This window comes from Hyla sarda, chromosome 8 (genome assembly GCF_029499605.1).
Source record: "Hyla sarda isolate aHylSar1 chromosome 8, aHylSar1.hap1, whole genome shotgun sequence".
Classification (NCBI taxonomy): domain Eukaryota; kingdom Metazoa; phylum Chordata; class Amphibia; order Anura; family Hylidae; genus Hyla; species Hyla sarda.
Window position 1 is genome coordinate 82,233,052 of NC_079196.1, and position 16,385 is coordinate 82,249,436.

Consider the following 16,385-nt stretch of genomic DNA (forward strand, 5'->3'; position numbering starts at 1 on the left):
ACATCACCACGCTCGGAGGAACGCGGCAGGCAGCGCTCCACTAGTAAATCCCCCTCACATCCTGCTTGCGCTCCTACTCGGGGGGCCCGGGCGATCGCTGCCAGCACTTTTTTTTTCCTTCTATCTGCGGCCCTGCAGGGCTGAGGCCTGACGTGACCCTGGCGCAGAAGCAAGGCAGCCTCAGCCAACCCGATCTCCAACAATCACCTCCTGGGGGTAAGGAGAGGCTTTGGGTTGGGGATGTGTATTGTGTATATGTATGTGTATGATTTTGTATGATGTGTATATGTATTATGTGTGCATGATAGATTTATGTGCATGTATGATCTGTGTATGTGTGTTAGATGTGTATCTATGATGTATGTATGATGTGTGTATGAGGTTTGTTACAGTGTGTCACCCCAGTAGTAAGGTGATTACATGATGAGGAGGTTTGTTAGTGTGTCACACCAGTAGTAAGGTGATTACATGAGGAAGAGGTTTGTTACAGTGTGTCACCCCAGTAGTAAGGAGATTACATGAGGAGGAGGTTTGTTACAGTGTGTCACCCCAGTAGTAAGGAGATTACATGTGGAGAGGGTTTGTTACAGTGTGTCACCCCAGTAGTAAGGAGATTACATGAGGAGGGGGTTTGTTACAGTGTCACTCCAGTAGTTAGGAGATTACATCAGGAGGAGGTTTGTTACAATGTGTCACCCCAGTAGTAAGGAGATTTCATGCGGAGAAGGTTTGTTACAGTGTGTCATCCCAGTAGTATGCTAATTACATGTGAAGGGGGCTTGTTACAGTGTGTCACCCCAGTAGTAAGGAGATTACATGAGGAGGAGGTTTGTTACAGTGTGTCACCCCAATAGTAAGGAGATTACATCAGGAGAAGGTTTGTTACAGTGTGTCATCCCAGTAGTATGCTAATTACATGTGAAGGGGGCTTGTTACAGTGTGTCACCCCAGTAGTAAGGTAGGATGTGTCAAAGGGCGGAGTGAAGGGGTAGCAAAATTAGCTTTTGGCTAGGGTTGCAAAAATGGGGTATTGGTAGTGTAAGTATCAGTGGCAGATCGGGGGGGGGGGGGGGGGGGGATTTAACGGGGCAATTGCTCCCCACCCCCCCCAGATTAATTTCCCCCATCACTATTAAGGACATCCCTGTGGCCTGAAAGATCTTTTCGGGACACAAGGTTGCCCCCATTAACTCTCTGCGGCCCTGCATTAACTTTAAAAACGCAGGGGCCGCCGGGAGATAGCGCACGCCGGGACGTCACTGACATCCTGTGCGTACGCCCATAGGAAACGGAGGTGTGTAGCATCGAGCAGGAGGACGCCAGCATGGTAAGTTACCAGCGGCACGTCATCTTCAGTGCTCCGACCACTGCTCCTCTGGTCCCGGGACCTACTGCTATGGCCTATAAGCCAGGAGGAGCGGTGGTCGGAGCACTGAAGCAAGGCAATACATGGACATACAGCCTCCAGCCATACACTGTATATGGTTCTGTGGGGGAACATACTGCCAGCCTAATGTGGGGGAACGATACTGCCAACCTAATGTGGGGGAACTATACTGCCAACCTAATGGAAGGGAACTATACTGCCAACCTAATGGAAGGGAACTATACTGCCAGCTGGAGGCACAAAATGGGTCAGGTCACCGGCGGATCCACAGGTGTTTCTGGCATGGAAATTCCATTTTCTGTGTCCGCACAGAATGCATGGCTGTCTATGAGACGCCATATTCCTGTGAGGTCCTAGTGGCGGCATATTATGTCGGTGTCCTACAGTTTGCGGAATATCTTCATGGAGATTCTCTATGTGGACATTCTGTCTGTGAACATAGCCTTTAGTATATGTGGGCGCTATTACGGATAGGTAGCATTGAGAAGATCACTGTGTGCGGTGACTATTACTGTATAAAGAACAAGGTTACAATATAAGGTTAGGGCTACATGGCAAAAATGGGTCGCACAGTCAAACATCGCCATATTGTTCTCCTTGAATGGTGCTGAATCTTAGCTAATGTAAGTAAATGTGGTCACACATAGTGAAATCCAGCGCAAATCAGTTCTTGCTCTTTAGGTGGTTTATTAAACCCTTAAAACAGCATCATAAAATGTATGGCTTTCTGTAACCCTGTGGTTTCCTGTGACCATCCATTTTATGATGCCCTTTTGTGCTGGATTTCTCTACGTGTTTCCTTACAAGTTGCTGTTGCTCCACAGCTGTCCGTGCACTTTGCTCTTGCAAAGGGGGGAGCTGATCTGCACTAAATGGGGTCACATTGCGGCCCCCAAATTACCACAGCCACAAATTCATCCTGGATGGAATTATTACATTTCTTATGTTGTAGTCACAGCCATTTGTGGTTTGCAGCGCAGTCTCATTTACTTACATTAGCCGAGATGCAGCACAATTCAGGGGGCGCAACATAGTGATCTTTGGTCACACAATCTGGGGGACCCATTTTTCATTTTTGCCCAGGGCCACACTTAGTCTAAAACCGTCCCTGCCTATAACATAGGGACGATTTTTCCGCAGGTCAAAATGGCCCAGTCCGCCAACCAACTGGCATTTGTTGGCTGATAACTTTCCCTATTATGCTGGGGGATACTGTTTGGCTGAGGATCACCCTGTGTAATTGAGCCTTTAGTGTTGAGATGGAACACACATATGTTAATATCTTTGTTTTGTGGGGGTGTTAAGTGGGTCAGATCTGTTTATGTGAACAAAACAGAGGTTTATTCTGGTGACTGGTTCCTTTTGTTGTAAAATATTAATTTTTCTCAAAAATGGCGTTGCCAGGGGTGTCACCCTCTGGTGGGGTGACACCCTGACCCAGGTGCATCCGACCATCCCTGTTTTTGTGAGCTCAATCTGCAGTGCGCGACGAACGCTTACAAAAACAGCTAGTGACAGGGTTGGTCAGAGGATGGAGCTCTCGCGGGGGACTTACCCAGCTCCTCTTCCTCCTCTGCAGCTTTCCCTGCACTGGTCATGTGACATCATAATATCCCATGACCCTGGCAAACAGGAAAAGCAGCAGTACGGAGGATACAGAAGCTCAGCAGTGCAGGAAGACCTCTTTGGCAGGTAAACTGGGAGGCACTCCATGTCTACCAAACACCACCCCACACACACCATCCCTGCCCCCACACTTTCCAGCACCATACCTGTCCCCCCTTCCAGCATTATCCCTGCCCTCCCCCACTTTCCAGCATTATCCCTGTGCCCCCCCTTTCCAGTACCATCCCTTCCCCCCCCTTTCCAGAACCATTCCTGCCCCCCCTTTCCAGTACCATCCCTGTCTCTCCCCTCCCCCCTTCCAGCACAATCCCTGCCCCCTTTCCAGCACCATCCCTGCCCCCTCCCCTTTCTTACCTGGGTTCCTCCAGCTGTTTCAAAACTACAACTCCTAGCATGCTGGGATTTGTAGTTTTGCAACAGCTGGAGGGTTGGGGAACACAGATAGATAAGTGTTTCCCAACCAGGATGCCTCCAGCTCTAGCAAAACTACAACTCCCAACATGCTCAGACAGCCTTTGGCTGTGAAATCATGCTGGCAGTTGTAGTTTTGCAACAGCTGGAGGCACCCTGGTTGGGAAACACTGACATAGATAGATATAACAAATAGGCAGAGCAGCACTTCCAGAGGCATGAGGTGAGTGGGTGCAAGCAGTCACAAAGCCGGGTCCCAGGCTAGGTCACAGTATGTAAAAGATAAACCGCAGCACTCCAAAAAGGTTTAAATGGTGAAAAATGTGTATTTATTCCATCCAATAAAATGCAACGTTTCGGTCGCCCAGTGCCGCCATTTTCAAGCATTTTATTGGATGGAATAAATACACTTTTTTCACCATTTAAACCTTTTTGGAGTGCTGTGGTTTATCTTTTACATAGATAGATAGATAGATAGATAGATAGATAGGGCATAGATTTTGGACATAGATCAATGTTTTCTAACCAGGGTGCCTCCAGCTTTTGCAAAACTACAACTCCCAGCATGCTGGGAGTTTGTTTTTAGAGCTGGAGTCAACCTGGCTAGAAAACATTGATGTATGTCCTATATCTATGCCCTATCTATCTATCTATTTCAGTGTTTCCCAACCAGGATGCCTCCATCTGTTGAAAACCTACAACTCACAGCATGCTGGGAGTTGTATTTTTATTTTTTGCAACCGCTGTAGTCACCCTGTTCAGGAAACACTGATCTATGTCCTATCTATCTATCTATCTATCTATCTATCTATCTATCTATCTATCTATCTATCTATCCTTCTCAGTGTTTCCCAACCAGGGTGCCTCCAGCTGTCACAAAACTACAACTTTCAGCATCCCCTAACCACAGCTTAGATCATACAGGGAGCTGACAATCACATAGTAAAAACTTTACCCTTACATGGCAATTGGTATTTTATTTTAATACTAGAAAAAATTGGGGTGACAGCATTTTCTACCATACCGAGTGACACCAACCCTAGCAACGCTACTGTTTCTCAAGAATGTCAAGGTAAAGTGGATGTTGCCATCAAGAAAGCATTTGGCAATGAACACAAGGGTTTCTTGCTTCATGTCCTTTTATAGATCTGAGCACTGGGACACTATTTGTGTGCTTCATTATAGGGGGTGTTATGTATAGCAGTGTGAGGATATTGATTTGGAGCAGGAGGACTGTAGAAGATAACATATAACCTATTACATTCTATTCCTTCAGCATCATTTAACACTATGGGACAGTTACATGCTAACACGTGCCATCCTTCCATTAATAATATATAATTCTGCTCTGTTGCATCATTGACATGAACATAATAGAACATCGTCCAAAACACATAAGGATGGTTCGTTTTACAGACTTCATTTCTGTGCTGTTCCTATGTGAGATCTGCAGTGACTGCAGGAAAGTAATGATATAAACTGATGTAATATACAATTATGTCACAATGAATGACATTAGATGTCCACTCATTTGTATCAATCACGTTTACCTTATAGTGAGGCATTGCTAGCGAGCAGGAATGTTTGTGGACTGTGAGAGCAGATATCACTAATAAAATCCGCCAGGAGCCTTAATATGATGTGAGACACATAAATAGAAAAGGAATGAGACGGGGACTAGGATGAGATAGACCTAGGGAGCAGCAGTCTGTGGGAAATCATCAAGGTGCCCCTTAACTTTAACAGTAAAGCCTATTACGTGATTCTATTTTCCATGTGGCCTCTTATCTGATCTCTTTACGTGATTCTATGCTCCATATGGCTTCTTCTATCTGATCACTATTACATGATCCTACGCTCCATTAAGATTGTTTTACATGACCACTATTATGTAATCCCATACTCCATTTGGCTTCTTTTACATAATCACTATTACATGATCCTGTGCTCCATTTGGCTTTTTTTTTTTTTACATGATTCTATGCTCTATATGAAATCTTTTATCTGATCACTATTACGTGATCCTATGCTCCATTTGGCTTCTTCTATCTGATCACTATTACGTAATCCTATGCTCCATATGGTTTCTTTTACGTGGTTACTTTAAAAATTATCCTATGGTGCATGTTTTTTTTTTTTTTCCCTTGGGTGCCAAAGAGTTTGCTTTGTTACCCTGCCTCAGGCTGCACATCTTCACACCAGCCAGTTGTGGTCACATACAGGTTTCTCACACAGTATGGACATACACAGTCACTTTCATGCTGTATCAACTGCATGTCCTGTCTTCACCTGTGGTCAGCTCTCCACTCTTCTCCCAGGTTATAAGCTCATTAAAGGGGTACTTAGAGCTGGGTGTTATGAGCAAAAACGTCTATCACAGTATTTTTGTAAGTGATGGCGGTTCCACGGTATTTAACGGTATTCCCCCCCCCATGTGTGTGTCCTGGATGCTGCTTATCTTCCAACCCCCCCCCCCAATGAATCATCAGCTGCGCTGTCCCCACATCATGTCACCGCAAGCGCTCCTCTGCTCATCCTCCTATGAGTTGCGGGCCGCCGGTGCTAGAAATCTGTACTGTACTACAAATAACGTTTCCCTGGCTCTGGTACCGTCTTCACTGTCCTGCACTGCAGTCCTCTTACTGTTTCCTTGAGACGGGAAAGTCACAGAGCCGCCAGCCTATCATCGGCCGGGGCGGGACAACGCTGCGGCCGGTGATAGGCTGAGCGCACTGTCAAGTATGAAGCCGGCCTGCTCCTTACATGACAGTGGGCTCCCCTAGGGGAGCGGAGCACGGCACTTTACAATGGGTAAGCCCTAATTAGCGCCTTAAGCACTCGTATTTTCTCTAGGCAATCAGCCAATATATTGGGATTTATTTGTCAGTAATACACTGGGAGCCTCTTTCCCGGAAGAAATACTTACCCAGCCGGGGTTCCCAGTGCTTACATAGGACACATTTTCAGTGCGTAGGTGCATTGCATACAACTTCCACAGAGTTGTTCCCAGATTACTATATTACTGTCCGTGTCTCTGTACTGTTGCTCGGCCTATGCTCTTGAGGTCCTCAGTTACTTCAGCTCCATTTTTTGGTCTCATGCTTTTATATTTTGTTCACCTAATAAAGATATTATATTTAATTTAGCGGCATTTAGTTACTCTTCTTTTTTTGTGTGGTGGATTGATACTTTGAGTACGCCGTTATCATGTTAGGATCATATGTAGACACTATGTAGCCATGATGGCAGGATATACAGTGAGGTGTCATTTTGGATTCTTTTTGTATACAGTATTAATGAACAAAAAAGATGCCTGAAAACACTTGACTGTATATAATCCATTAGTTACAATGGTATCCCAAGGAAATGTAATAGGCTTAATGTGTTGCTAGCATTAAACGTTTCATTGTGTACAGGGCAAATATTTCCTAGTCTGGCTTTGAACACGAAATGCTAATATTTATTGTTACTTCACCGAACTAACATAGCTCAGTCTTAATAATAACTTCATTAGCGATAGAGGAATTTGAATCCAAATATATATGTGTGTGTGTGTGTGTGTGTGTGTGTGTGTGTATATATATATATATATATATATATATATATATATATATATATACACACATACCACACAGCATATTGAAGGGAAGCCACCCATTGCATAGTTTAGGTTCCTGTGCAATCTGATAACTATTTGATACCAGAGGTTTTCTTGGAATCCTAATATTACAGGCAGATTACTGGAAACCTTACCACAAGTGGTAGCAATTTTCTGGCAGCCACTATCCAAGACCATGCTACTTTTCTATTTACTTCACATGTTACTATTTGTCAAAATTACTTACTAAATGGAAAAACAGTTCACAAAACAAACATGGAAAAGGACTTTTGGTCGATAGTAAATTTAACTCTAGCATCCAGTGCTAGGAAGCTGCTGCCAAGGCAAATAAATTAATAGGATACAAATCGCTGGTCCAGCCGCACATGGTGTTTTGTGTACAGGTTTAGGCAACAAAATACAAGAGAGACTTCCTAGATCTACTGCACATGGTGATGGTGGTTAAAATTTCTGATACACTAAAGGACAAGATTTTCTTATATGCACTAGCCTCTATTGTTCACAAGAACGACATAGCAGAGCCAAAACGGGTTCAAAGGTGGGCAGCCAAAGTAAATACATTTTTAACATTAAAATTGCAACACCAAGAAGGACAAGTCATAAAGTTATGAAAATCGGGGAAGTGTCGGTGTCTCAAAGACCTGTAAGGCACTGACTTCTTGAACCGTTTATCACTCACGTTGACAGAGCACTGTTCGATATTGTTGTTGGTCTCCCAACCACAGAAACATGCAAACTGGAATGAAAGCAAAGGATGAACTGAACCTCTGCACAGATGGATTGTCAGCATTGAAGAATAATGAGGGAGATTCATCAAAACTTGTGCAGAGGAAAAGTCAACCACTTGCCCATAGCAACCAATCATTTTATTTTTGAAAACGCCTCTGAAAAGTAAAAGAAGACATCTGATTGGTTGCTATTGGCAACTAGTCAACTTTTCCTCAGCACAAATCTTGATGAATTTCCCCCAATGTGTAGCGATCCATTCTGTACTGCAAAGTAAATTGGACATCACATGCCAAGCCTAGCGCGTCTAACAATGTCTACACAAACCATATGAAGACACTTGCACGACATCGGGCCAAGATAGACGTTAAGCTACAGGTGTTCTATTGACCTTATGCAACCAATCGCAAAGGTTATCATGATGCACAACAAGATGGCAATGGAGGCTGGAATAATATTTTGGAGTGTAAAAATATATTAAAATATAGTTACCAGATTTCTGGAGAAGGGGTGGGGATCCAGGGATTTATTCTAATGACCAGATTTGGAGACGGGAAGGATTTTTTTTTTTAAGGTGAGAAAATTGGCCTCTGCTTCATGTTTTTATTTGCCTTCCTCTGGATCAACACTGCAGGCTAATCCATGGGATTGGTGATAAGTATTTTATACTGGAAGCTTTTGTTTTCTGTCTATCATAACTGCAGAACTTACATGTGACTACAGCACTGATGGGGCACAGACAGAACACACAATGATATTAGTGATAGGTCATAGGTGACATCTTTTCTATGTCTTTTCCTTCATCATCTGGTACAGACTGTCATTACTTCTTCCAGTGGCACCTTCCCTCGGCAGAGTTTGGTGCCCAGATATCATTGTGTCCTCACTTTGTCAGAAGATCCTCGTCCTCTGTATGAAGACAATAATAAATATAGAAAAAAAGGAAGATCGGATCCAGCTCTGGTGCAAATAAAAGACTGTGTTTATTCCAACATGACAACACAGGAACACAGGTAACGCGTTTTAAGCTCTAAAAGCGCTCTTAGCCATACAACAAAGGAAGGAAAAACATGGATATATAGGAGGAGCAATCCCACTGGGTCACAGGTCACGTGGTCCGGTGATATTAACCCCTTCCAAACTTCATGGTTAACCCTCATGGGATACACATATAATAAAAGCAATAATGTTAATTTTTTACCAAACATTGTGCCGAGATACATCAAGGAAACTTTACATCACTAAAATTTTCAGCTATTGAAAGAGTAAATCCGTCCTAGAGAGAAGGAGACCACAAACAAAAGCTCTTAAATAGGGAGGTTTTTTGGATTTTAAAACTCTCTACTCGGGTGCCACTGGGTATGAACAAATGCCAGGATGTTGTTTTACATTACTTAACCAGTAGGCATTCATATATTATTTGCTTGACTCCTGCGTTTGTCCTTCTTAGGATCACCCTTGTATAATATCAATGTCTGGACCTTTTTATGTCCGTAATATGTTGCATTATGGCATGGTTAATTTTCACTACACGGACTGTATCCTGCTCAGGACATTATTCCCCTATTACTCCTCCTCCACATTTAACTACCTTACTTGCCTATATACATATCTGTGCCCTCTAACATCTCTTTATCCATTGAATCCTAATGCTGTTTTTAGATTTTGTTGTTGTTTTTTCATATACCTTTTATTCTGATGGAAAATAAACATTATTGCTTTTATTATAGGTGTATCCCATGAGTGTTTTTCCTTCCTTTTGTTGCATGACTAAGAGCATTTTTAGCGCTTGAAACGCGTTACCTACCTGTGTTGTCATGTCGGAATAAACACAGTTTTTTATTTGCACAAGAGCTGGATCCAATCTTCCTTTTTTCCTATTTGCTATGCTGGTGCCATCCAGCACCTGGATCCGTGCTCCACCTGTCCAGGGCGGGGTGAGCTAAACTTCTCTTTGCAAATAATAAATATACCTCAGCCACACACTGTACTCTCTATATATAACCCTGACACATGATGTATCCTCTGAATATGACCCTGCTACACACTGTACCCTCTATATATAACCCTGACACACACTGTGTCATCCAAATATAATACTGCCAGACACTGCCCCACATAATACTGCCCCACCCCCACCTTCCACAGCAATGTCTGTCATTGGCTTAGGTCAATTATGCTTGTGAGGAGGCTGCACAGTGGTTTAAAACCTATTCTTCAGAGTTACAGGTTACCCACCATCTATAGTGTCTGGATTCCAGGACTACAACTCCTAGCCTGCATATAGTGGGAGTTATAGTGCTACAACAGCTAAAAGGTTACAATATCTTAGAAAGTATAATACCATAGTATATTATCAGTGCTTACTGCATATAGTACATCAGATTATTGTGGGAAAAACCCCAATAATCAATGAACAAGTCACCTTTAATGCTTATAATGAAAGAATATCTCTACTAGGGTTGTCCTGTATATATAGCTCAAGTAGAATAAAGTGCGTAGTAGGCAATACAGGTTCTTCTGTTTATGCCACATAGGATGTGGGTTGATTACTGGCTATTATGCACTTTATTTTGCTTGAGATATATAAACAGGAAGATGCATTGCATGTGATTTGTTCATTAGTATATGCACATTTTGCTATTCTATTGACATTCAGCAGTTCTGTATGCTGCTAATCAGACTAATAATACTGCAGACACATTGCACTTTATTTGGCTGAATATAGTATATACTACAGTGTGTGAGATATTTTTGTTAAGTAATATACTAAATACATATATGGATATAGACAGTCCTTTGTATAAGAAGGTCATGGGAGAGATCTTGGTACTATCCCCTGATATATTTATACAGTGATCCCTCAACTTACAATGGCCTCAACATACAATAGTTTCGACATACAATGGTCTTTTCTGGACCATTGTAACTTGAAACCAGACTCAACATACAATGTTACGGACAGTCCAGATCTGTGAAACGTGTCAATGGCCAGAAGAACTGACCAATCATAATGGGCAATTTACTGGTAAAACACCTGTATTACTGAAGCGTATGCACTGACTGATATCTGGTAGCGCCCCCTACAGTACAAGGAGGCATTACATGTTCTGTACACTTTACCTGTACCAGGGTTAGCTGCTCCTTTGGACACCAGGTGAGGGCGGCTCCATGTTACTTTTTTTGGACACTGCCTGTACTGTACAGGACCCCGAAGAAGCTCCTGTCCTCAACATAGACCAGTGTTTCCCAAGCAGGGTGCCCCCAGCGGTTGCAAAACTACAACTCCCAGCATGCCCGGACAGCCTTTGGCTGTCCGGGCATGGTGGGAGTTGTAGTTTTGCAACAGCTGGCGGCTCCCTGCTTGGGAAACACAGAAATAGACAGTGATTACAGCTCCCAGCAGATCTTTATTACTTTTATATGTAAGGATTTGCTTTATCTATATTAGTTATCTACTTCTTTTTCTTTCATTCTCACTTTTTCCTATTTTTGGATGACATTTTGGTGCTTTTAGAACCAATTACCAGGTTTCCATAGAGTTGTGGTCTTAACATACAATGGTTTCAACATACAATGGGCATCCCAGAACCAATTAATATTGTAACTTGAGGGACCACTGTACATATTTGTTCCTAAGATTAACTAAACAACCCAAATTGTTATCTAATTTATTACTCTGGTTGTCCATCTTTGAACCTTCTTCAGCTTCATCCACATAGATCCCTGACTTTACAGTATTTTTGATACAGAGCCAAAATAGGCATTTAAAAAATAATATATGTATAAACATACAGGGAGAACATAAAAACTCCTTGCAGATGTCACTCTTGGTGGGATTTACCCCCAGACCCCTGCGACCTGAATATACCATCAACCGGAAGTTCTTCTTATAAATAAACAAACACAATCATAAAAGCAGCAACAAAGGATGCACAGGGCATGAAAAAAGGCAAAAAAGGTTTGAGGCAACAACTAAGGGAAAGGGAGGGATTAGAAATTATGTTCTATTCAAATAAGCAAAAAGGGTCGGGAAAACCCCTTTAACCCCTTCCGTTCGCGCATCCCGGCGTTTATAAATGACATGCAGTTAACCCGGCGATGCGCAGCATCGCACGGGTTAACTGGCAGAAGTCCCGCTGTTTCCAGCAGGGGACAACTTCTGCTTCACCCCCAGGACCATCAATTGATGGTCCTGGTCAGCGATCACTGTGATTGGTCCCTGTGGACCAATCACAGTGATCTGGGGTGAAAGTTCAGATCCCCCGCACTGCCCGCCCCTGGAAGTCGGGCAGAACGGGGGACGAAGGCTGCAGGGGCTCGCGGGGACCTGCGGCACACGGGGGGAACACGTGGGGACCGGCGGACTTACCTGGAGCAGCGGCAGGACCGGCCACGTGGGCGAGCAGCGACGGGACCAGCAGGTAAGTATGTAGTCCTCAGAGGCAGCAGTGAAGATCTTCACTGCTGCTTCTAGGAGTCTGAAAACTACAACTCCCAGCATGCCTAGACAGCCTTTGGCTGTCTGGGCATGCTGGGAGTTGTAGTTTTGCAACATCTGGAGGGCCCCAGTTTGGAGACCATTGTATAATGGTCTCCAATCTGTGCTCTTCCAGCTGTTGCAAAACTACAACTCCCAGTATGCACTGACTGTCCAGGCATGCTGGGAGTTTTAGTTCAGCAACATCTGGCCCTTCAGATGTTGCCGAACTACAACTCCCAGCATGCCCTTCAGCTGTCTGGGCATGCTGGGAGTTGTAGTTTTGCAACAACTGGAGACACACTGGTTGGGAAACATTGTCTGTTTGTAACTCAGTGTTTCCTAACCTGTGTGCCTCCAGCTGTTGCAAAACTATGACTCCCAGCATGCACTAACAGACCATGCATGCTGGGAGTTGTGGTTTTGCAACAGCTGATGCAAGCCCCGCCACCCCCGTGAATGTACAGGGTACATTCACATGGGCGAGGCTTTTACAGTGGGTTTCTCGCATCTTGAGATGCAGCAAATTTTGCGCTGGGAAACTCGCTGTAATCCCCCGCCCATGTGACTGTACCCTAAAAACACTACACTACACTAACACAAAATAAAATAAAAAGTTAAAAACACTACATATACACATACCCTTACACAGCCCCCCTCCCCCAATAAGAACGTCCGGTACACCACTGTTTCCAAAGCAGAGCCTCCAGCTGTCGAAAAGCAACAACTCCCAGTATTGTCGGACAGCCGTTGACTGTCCAGGCATGCTGGGAGTTTTGCAACAGCTGGAGGCACCCTGTTTGGGAATCACTGGCGTAGAATACCCCTATGTCCACCCCTATGCAAATCCCTAATTTAGGCCTCAAATGCACATGGCGCTCTCACTTTGGAGCCCTGTCGTATTTCAGGGCAACAGTTTAGGGCGACATATGGGGTATCGCTGTACTCGGGAGAAATTGCGTTACAAGGTTTGGGGGGCTTTTTCTTCTTTAACCCTTCATGAAAAGGAAATGTTGGGGTCTACACCAGAATGTTAGTGTAAAAATTTTTTATTTTTTACACTAACATGCTGATGTTGCCCTATACTTTACATTTTCACAAGAGGTAAAAGGGAAAAAAGCCCCCCAAAATTTGTAACGCAATTTCTCCCGACTACAGAGATACCCCATATGTGAGCGCAAAGTGCTCTGGGGGCGCACAACAAGGCCCAGAAGGGAGAGCGCACCATGTACATTTGAGGTGATTTGCACAGGGGTGGCTGATTGTTACAGCGGTTTTGACAAACGCAAAAAAAACAAAACCCCACATGTGACCCCATTTCGGAAACGACACCCCTCACGGAATGTAATGAGGGGTGCAGTGAGAATTTACCCCCCACAGGTGTCTGACGGATCTTTGGAACAGTGGTCCATGAAAATGAAAACTTGTACAGCCCACTGTTCCAAAGATCTGTCAGACACCAGTGGGGGGCAAATGCTCACTGTACCCCTTGTTACGTTCCTCAAGGGGTCTAGTTTCCAAAATGGTATGCCATGTGTGTTTTTTTTTGCTGTTCTGGCACCTTAGGGGCTTCCTAAATGCGACATGCTCCCCGAGCAAAATTTGCTCTCAAAAAGCCAAATATGACTCCTTCTCTTCTGAGCATTGTAGTTCGCCCATAGTGCACTTCAGGTCAACTTATGGGGTACCTCCATACTCAGAAGAGAAGGGGTTACAAATATTGGGGGGTATTTCCTGCTATTAACCCTTGGAAAAATGTGAAATTTGGGGGGAAACACACATTTTAGTGAAAAAAATAATTTTTTTTTTTACATATGCAAAAGTCGTGAAACACCTGTGGGGTATTAAGGCTCACTTTATTCCTTGTTACGTACCTCAAGAGGTCTAGTTTCCAAAATGGTATGCCATGTGAGGGTTTTTTGCTGTTCTGGCACCATAAGGGCTTCCTAAATGCAACATGCCCCCAAAAACCATTTCAGAAAAACGTACTCTCCAAAATCCCCTTATCGCTCTTTCCCTTCTGAGCCCTCTACTGCGCCCGCCGAACACTTTACATAGACATATGAGGTATGTGCTTACTCGAGAGAAATTGGGCTACAAATAGAAGTATACATTTTCTCCTTTTACCCCTTGTAAAAATTTAAAAATTGGGTCTACAAGAACATGCGAGTGTAAAAAATGAAGATTGTGAATTTTCTCCTTCACTTTGCTTCTATTCCTGTGAAACACCTAAAGGGTTAAAATGATGACTGAATGTCATTTTGAATACTTTGGGGGGTGCAGTTTTTATAATGGGGTCTTTTGTGGGGTATTTCTAATAAGAAGACCCTTCAAATCCACTTCAAACCTGAACTGGTCCCTGAAAAATAGTGAGTTTGAAAATTTTGTGAAAAATTGGAAAATTGCTGCTGAACTTTGAAGCCCTCTGGTGTCTTCCAAAAGTAAAAACTCGTCACTTTTATGATGCAGACATAAAGTAGACATATTGTATATGTGAATAAAAATTTTTTTTATTTGTAATATACATTTTCCTTACAAGCAGAGAGCTTCAAAGTTAGAAAAATGCTAAATTTTCAAATTTTTCATCAAATTTTAGGATTTTTCACAAGGAAAGGATGCAAGTTACCACAAAAATTTACCACCATGTTAAAGTAGAATATGTCACGAAAAAACAATCTCGGAATCAGAATGATAACTAAAAGCATTCCAGAGTTATTAATGTTTAAAGTGACAGTGGTCAGATGTGCAAAAAACGCTCTGGTCCTTAAGGCCAAAATGGGCTTGGTCCTGAAGGGGTTAAAGAGATTGTCCAACTTTAGAAAAGAAAGTGAACAGCTGCATGTCCTACCTATTGCCTAAAATAGCTTCTGAAGGGGATTCCACTTACGTTTATTAGACAAATTTTGCAGAGCATTAACATTATTCAGCTTCGCTGTTTATAGTCATCATCACAGTTATTTTTGGATCGTGGTCAAAAGTCGATATTACTTTAAACCCTCAGTAGTGACACTGGGAAATACTGGCTTGTGATTGTATATTAGATCTAAGTGTTCCTGACATCCAAACACTGTGCTGCAGTACTTCTAATAATGTTAGACTATGTATTCTGGCAAAGAACAGCTATTAGAGCCAGATGTGTTTCAGAGATATGAACACAGCGACTGCTTATGAAATCTTCCATGACTGGGATATTCTGAGCTTTGATTTAACTTAATTTGAACTTTAAAAGTAGTCCCCCAAGTGCCTTAGTCACTCCCGATTATGTCCATTTATATGCCCACTTTGTCTGGTTTGGACGTAATTGCCTATATTCTCTCCTGACAGTTGTGACTCAGAGATCTCCCATGGTCCTGGTGGTCGGTATGACATCAGTTCTGTCTTCAGTAGAGTAGTGACGCGTCCTGTAAGCCTAACACCCAATGACACATCAACAACTTTTCTTATTTCTTTTATCTATTCTGTATTCCCTTTTTTCTAACAATACCCGATCTACTGTAAGACAGAATCTTTCCATTGTACATTAAAAGGTCATTAAACCTCAGAGCAAAAGTTTACTCAACATAAGGCAGCATTGTGTACCGGCATACATGCCTGAATAGTATATGTCTATAACAAGAGCTTCACAATCCTTATTTATTCTTTTATCTACAAAGTTACCAAGGCCAAGCCTTTTTGTGGGGAAAAAAATGTATAGATGTTCAACATGTGGAATATCTGTCATCACCATTTCATATTCACACCGACTCTTTCTTCGCACCAAGATTGAGTTTCTGAGGACAAGTATTCACGCTCTTCAGTATATGGTTTTGTAATCATTTCAACTAAAGTTTCTCTGGAATTTGATTTCAGTCGTTCACCTCATTGGAGAGGAATTTAAGCCAACTCTTTGTAGATATACAGATGAGACAAACTTGTATAGTGTATCTGAAGACAATGGGGTTCCTCACTGGTTGGCTCTGTTTAATCCTGGGTGGGATTCATTAGGGTTCTTGGTTCAAATCCACCTAAGTACATAATGGAGTTAATTTTTCCTGTGTTTTGGGATTGCCTTTTTTTCTGGTTTCCTGGCCTTATCCCACTCACTAAAAACATATCAGTAGCTTACTTAGCACTGACTGGGGCCGATTTCATAGGAA

At 42.9% G+C, this 16,385-nt stretch overlaps 1 protein-coding gene across 2 annotated transcripts in view; it reads left to right on the forward strand.

Moving 5' to 3' along the window:
• RAMP1 (receptor activity modifying protein 1) overlaps nt 1-16,385 on the forward strand; it is a 118,936-nt gene that overhangs the window by 46,656 nt on the left and 55,895 nt on the right. The window contains exon 1 of one of the 2 annotated variants that reach the window (XM_056535710.1): nt 4,481-4,496. The exons of the other annotated variant lie outside the window; for it this stretch is intronic. The gene's annotated coding sequence lies outside the window, so the exon portion shown is untranslated. Of the gene's footprint in view, nt 1-4,480; nt 4,497-16,385 lie in introns of those variants that run through there. 2 annotated transcript variants of the gene reach the window in all.